Below are 6834 nucleotides of genomic sequence, written 5' to 3'. Positions count from 1 at the left end.
GGATTTAATTGATTGGACGCATACAAGCATTATTTTCATTGTCCCTTTGAAATCGGGGGGTTCCTGAAACACTGTTGCCGAAAAAAAAGTGAAAGTGAAACAGCTTCGGGGATCAATGAAGCAATTGTCTGGCTTGGTTCGGCTATGGGTGAACCGCAACCATATTTTGGGCTGGAGCAGCAACATAATATTATTTATTTTCAAATTTTCCTTTGAACAATAAAAAAAGAAAATATCTCGGGTCCTCCACCCTGGGTTTGCTTTGTTATTTTTACCAGGGTGATTGATATCGACTCTAATCAATTATGTAAGTCATTATTATTTTATTGGCTTTCATCTTCGAAACTATTGATCGTGGCTAGTTTCGTTACAGAATAAGGAGATGGGTTGAAGCTATTATCTTCAACACCACATGACAGGAGCACAAAATTTTACATTCGTGATTGATTAATGGGTAAGGGTGCTTATCCCAAGTCAGGCACACGTGACTACTGTTGTATTACGCTTCTCAACTGACACAATTTAACAAATGAAAACCAGTTTGAAGTTCTATGCTGAGAGGATGAGTTGAGCAACCATTACATTTATCCGCGCTCGGGGAGATGCTGGCAATACGGACCCCCTGAGGTGAGGTTATGTATTTTATTAATTGGATTAATTAAATTTATATTTTTAATTGAATTGAAATCGAGGCAAGGGATGGTAAGCTGCTCTCAGTCAAAATGCATTTATATTCCCATCATAATTACATTAATTGATTGGAGTGTTGGAATCATACTCCAAAGTGTAAGATTTAGTATGCTATTACTCTTTACGGTGCTATTCTTAACTTTTAACTCGAGCCCTTTACTCTTTACTCTTTACTCTTTACTCTTTACTCTTTACTCTTTACTCTTTACTCTTTACTCTTTACTCTTTACTCTTTACTCTTTACTCTTTACTCTTTACTCTTTACTCTTTACTCTTTACTCTTTACTCTTTACTCTTTACTCTTTACTCTTTACTCTTTACTCTTTACTCTTTACTCTTTACTCTTTACTCTTTACTCTTTACTCTTTACTCTTTACTCTTTACTCTTTACTCTTTACTCTTTACTCTTTACTCTTTACTCTTTACTCTTTACTCTTTACTCTTTACTCTTTACTCTTTACTCTTTACTCTTTACTCTTTACTCTTTACTCTTTACTCTTTACTCTTTACTCTTTACTCTTTACTCTTTACTCTTTACTCTTTACTCTTTACTCTTTACTCTTTACTCTTTACTCTTTACTCTTTACTCTTTACTCTTTACTCTTTACTCTTTACTCTTTACTCTTTACTCTTTACTCTTTACTCTTTACTCTTTACTCTTTACTCTTTACTCTTTACTCTTTACTCTTTACTCTTTACTCTTTACTCTTTACTCTTTACTCTTTACTCTTTACTCTTTACTCTTTACTCTTTACTCTTTACTCTTTACTCTTTACTCTTTACTCTTTACTCTTTACTCTTTACTCTTTACTCTTTACTCTTTACTCTTTACTCTTTACTCTTTACTCTTTACTCTTTACTCTTTACTCTTTACTCTTTACTCTTTACTCTTTACTCTTTACTCTTTACTCTTTACTCTTTACTCTTTACTCTTTACTCTTTACTCTTTACTCTTTACTCTTTACTCTTTACTCTTTACTCTTTACTCTTTACTCTTTACTCTTTACTCTTTACTCTTTACTCTTTACTCTTTACTCTTTACTCTTTACTCTTTACTCTTTACTCTTTACTCTTTACTCTTTACTCTTTACTCTTTACTCTTTACTCTTTACTCTTTACTCTTTACTCTTTACTCTTTACTCTTTACTCTTTACTCTTTACTCTTTACTCTTTACTCTTTACTCTTTACTCTTTACTCTTTACTCTTTACTCTTTACTCTTTACTCTTTACTCTTTACTCTTTACTCTTTACTCTTTACTCTTTACTCTTTACTCTTTACTCTTTACTCTTTACTCTTTACTCTTTACTCTTTACTCTTTACTCTTTACTCTTTACTCTTTACTCTTTACTCTTTACTCTTTACTCTTTACTCTTTACTCTTTACTCTTTACTCTTTACTCTTTACTCTTTACTCTTTACTCTTTACTCTTTACTCTTTACTCTTTACTCTTTACTCTTTACTCTTTACTCTTTACTCTTTACTCTTTACTCTTTACTCTTTACTCTTTACTCTTTACTCTTTACTCTTTACTCTTTACTCTTTACTCTTTACTCTTTACTCTTTACTCTTTACTCTTTACTCTTTACTCTTTACTCTTTACTCTTTACTCTTTACTCTTTACTCTTTACTCTTTACTCTTTACTCTTTACTCTTTACTCTTTACTCTTTACTCTTTACTCTTTACTCTTTACTCTTTACTCTTTACTCTTTACTCTTTACTCTTTACTCTTTACTCTTTACTCTTTACTCTTTACTCTTTACTCTTTACTCTTTACTCTTTACTCTTTACTCTTTACTCTTTACTCTTTACTCTTTACTCTTTACTCTTTACTCTTTACTCTTTACTCTTTACTCTTTACTCTTTACTCTTTACTCTTTACTCTTTACTCTTTACTCTTTACTCTTTACTCTTTACTCTTTACTCTTTACTCTTTACTCTTTACTCTTTACTCTTTACTCTTTACTCTTTACTCTTTACTCTTTACTCTTTACTCTTTACTCTTTACTCTTTACTCTTTACTCTTTACTCTTTACTCTTTACTCTTTACTCTTTACTCTTTACTCTTTACTCTTTACTCTTTACTCTTTACTCTTTACTCTTTACTCTTTACTCTTTACTCTTTACTCTTTACTCTTTACTCTTTACTCTTTACTCTTTACTCTTTACTCTTTACTCTTTACTCTTTACTCTTTACTCTTTACTCTTTACTCTTTACTCTTTACTCTTTACTCTTTACTCTTTACTCTTTACTCTTTACTCTTTACTCTTTACTCTTTACTCTTTACTCTTTACTCTTTACTCTTTACTCTTTACTCTTTACTCTTTACTCTTTACTCTTTACTCTTTACTCTTTACTCTTTACTCTTTACTCTTTACTCTTTACTCTTTACTCTTTACTCTTTACTCTTTACTCTTTACTCTTTACTCTTTACTCTTTACTCTTTACTCTTTACTCTTTACTCTTTACTCTTTACTCTTTACTCTTTACTCTTTACTCTTTACTCTTTACTCTTTACTCTTTACTCTTTACTCTTTACTCTTTACTCTTTACTCTTTACTCTTTACTCTTTACTCTTTACTCTTTACTCTTTACTCTTTACTCTTTACTCTTTACTCTTTACTCTTTACTCTTTACTCTTTACTCTTTACTCTTTACTCTTTACTCTTTACTCTTTACTCTTTACTCTTTACTCTTTACTCTTTACTCTTTACTCTTTACTCTTTACTCTTTACTCTTTACTCTTTACTCTTTACTCTTTACTCTTTACTCTTTACTCTTTACTCTTTACTCTTTACTCTTTACTCTTTACTCTTTACTCTTTACTCTTTACTCTTTACTCTTTACTCTTTACTCTTTACTCTTTACTCTTTACTCTTTACTCTTTACTCTTTACTCTTTACTCTTTACTCTTTACTCTTTACTCTTTACTCTTTACTCTTTACTCTTTACTCTTTACTCTTTACTCTTTACTCTTTACTCTTTACTCTTTACTCTTTACTCTTTACTCTTTACTCTTTACTCTTTACTCTTTACTCTTTACTCTTTACTCTTTACTCTTTACTCTTTACTCTTTACTCTTTACTCTTTACTCTTTACTCTTTACTCTTTACTCTTTACTCTTTACTCTTTACTCTTTACTCTTTACTCTTTACTCTTTACTCTTTACTCTTTACTCTTTACTCTTTACTCTTTACTCTTTACTCTTTACTCTTTACTCTTTACTCTTTACTCTTTACTCTTTACTCTTTACTCTTTACTCTTTACTCTTTACTCTTTACTCTTTACTCTTTACTCTTTACTCTTTACTCTTTACTCTTTACTCTTTACTCTTTACTCTTTACTCTTTACTCTTTACTCTTTACTCTTTACTCTTTACTCTTTACTCTTTACTCTTTACTCTTTACTCTTTACTCTTTACTCTTTACTCTTTACTCTTTACTCTTTACTCTTTACTCTTTACTCTTTACTCTTTACTCTTTACTCTTTACTCTTTACTCTTTACTCTTTACTCTTTACTCTTTACTCTTTACTCTTTACTCTTTACTCTTTACTCTTTACTCTTTACTCTTTACTCTTTACTCTTTACTCTTTACTCTTTACTCTTTACTCTTTACTCTTTACTCTTTACTCTTTACTCTTTACTCTTTACTCTTTACTCTTTACTCTTTACTCTTTACTCTTTACTCTTTACTCTTTACTCTTTACTCTTTACTCTTTACTCTTTACTCTTTACTCTTAAGTAAAAACTCTTAAGTTTTTACTCGCCATTTTGCCATCGGAGCGCAACACGCCGCCATCATTCCGGTGACATCCGAATAACCGCCATCATCGACAACGTTATCGTCGATTGTCAAAACAGCCAGCATCGCCCATCGTCAGCAGTAAGAACCTTGTGCACAGGTTGGTGGAAAGCTTTTTTCATGGTCTTGATGATCTTTTCACCAGAGTAAACTGTCTAATGAGAAATTCCACGAAAAGCCGTTCGAAAATCTTTGAAATCGTGACTGTCCATCTTCGATTCCGTTTCACCAGAATGAAAGACTAAACATTTTCCGCAGTCAATGAGATCATTTTGACTCAAGAGCAATTTTTTAAAAGGGCGTGGAAGTTTTTACATGTAGTATTTTCAAAAAAAGTTAGTTTACTGTTTGTACGCGGGACATGCTTGGAGATTATGTAGATATTTCCCACAGTAGAGACACTTTTCAACATCTCTTTCACAGGAATCATCCTCATAATTCCCACCGCATTTCCCAGAACGAACATTATTGCTAAAATTGGAGGTTGTGTGTTCCAGTTGTTTTCGATTTGTACAGATAATGATACGCTGCACAGCAGGCGAACGGGTAGACGAACCTTGTCAAAAAGGAAGTAGTTGGGTAGTGAAGGTCACCCGATAAGACTCTGAGTTGACGTTTGTCCTCTTCCCGTCAGCTGCAACTGATGCTGAATGCAAACATTTGCACTCCAGTATCTTCACTGACTGGAGCATGGTGTCTTTTCAACAGCCAACCTCGTGTGTCAACAGATCTTCGCAAGTCAGAATCCAGTCGGTGATAACCGCGTCAATTTCAACCCAATTAGTTGGTACATATACTCTGCACTCCTTTGTAAAAGGCCCGTTGTCAGTAATATCGTATGCCTGCTTTAAACTAATCACCACCACCAGAAGCTTAGCAGAGCGAATTTACGATATTTATATCCCCGCCGAATATTGTTTCGTCAGAACTCGAGAAATCTGCAATAGATTCATTTTTTGTCGTTGGCCCGGAAAAAGATCACGAAGAGCCCGATGGAAAAGGATGGGTACAATTTCAAACGTGGGGTTGATTTTATTTCGACATCCATCTCACCTTGAAGCGAGCTCTTGTCAAGGAAGTCATTTTTGCACTGACCTATTGCTCAGTGCACGTTAGTAAGAAAGTCACAAATGGGAGATGTAATATAATAGCGCTACTTATCTTGGATAACGGCGTCCAGGCAGCTCACAAGAAACGAAGAACTGCTACTGCTCTGCCTGTCGAATCACGTGTATGATTGTGAATTCTTAAATAATTGTTAATAAAACTTGCATCTAAAAAGTGAAAAAAGCTAACGAAGCAATTGAAAATTGTTCTTAGATTGCAGGAAACGTCAACCTAAGGACAATATCCAACAGTACTCTTTATACATAAACGTATAACTATACAATTGTGGCCGTTTCTTTTGTTTGTTACGTGTGACTGTTTCGAGCCTAGATTTGTGTTGAAAACATTGTTAAACTCACAATTAATTCTCAGCTACAGCCCATTATGTCCCACCGCCCAGCCCAGCCACGCAATGGATCCGGTCATTATTTATACTGAATTACGTCCAAAACCGTTAATGCCGTCAACAACATCTTCTCCGGGATGGATAATCGAAAATCACTTCAAGCAAAGAGCCTCTCAGAAACAGACACAAATCCTTGCGTCAGACAGCATCCTTTCACCGCCATCGCATCGTAACAGAACACAACAAGCAATTATGTGAAAAGAGCATAATTGCGGTATTTCTTTCTACCCAAAAGGACCCCCAAGTGAATGGCGCTTTCCTGCTCTCTATCTCTATCTCTCTCTGACTGCTGACTGCAGGATAGGCCATGATGAAAGGTATAACTCAGTGCCTAATTTCTTCGTCTATTCACCATAATAACAGCAATCATCGTAATGATCGTCCTTTCACCGATACCCGACCATCCTCGTGTCGCAGAACTCGTTGTGAGAGCTATTCACAAGTTTTTGGGCGGGGGATGGGTTATAGTTGCGCTGGAGGATGTTCGTCGTCCGTGTTTTTTGTTTGTCTGCGTTTACGCTGCGGAAGTCTTTTTTGGATTTTCCAACCCAACTGCTTAATTTTGTTTGGAAAATCTTTCTGCCGCGCGTTAAGTTGTTTCTTCCGCCGCTGATGACGGTGGGTGACAAGCCACGAAAAGGATAAAGTTATGTGCTGTTTTTGCTGAAATATGCGTTGGGTAAGATCGCCCAAATTTTTGAGAGAATGTTCCATTCCACATACGAGCACTTGATTGGAGTACCACAACCACGTACCAGTGTGCTATCAACTAAACTTTTCGATTATAAAGAGTATGGGCATTTCCGAAACAAAACAACCAAAACCAT

The sequence above is a fragment of the Topomyia yanbarensis genome, chromosome 2 (assembly GCF_030247195.1).
Source record: "Topomyia yanbarensis strain Yona2022 chromosome 2, ASM3024719v1, whole genome shotgun sequence".
NCBI lineage: Eukaryota > Metazoa > Arthropoda > Insecta > Diptera > Culicidae > Topomyia > Topomyia yanbarensis.
This window is presented reverse-complemented; position numbering follows the sequence as displayed.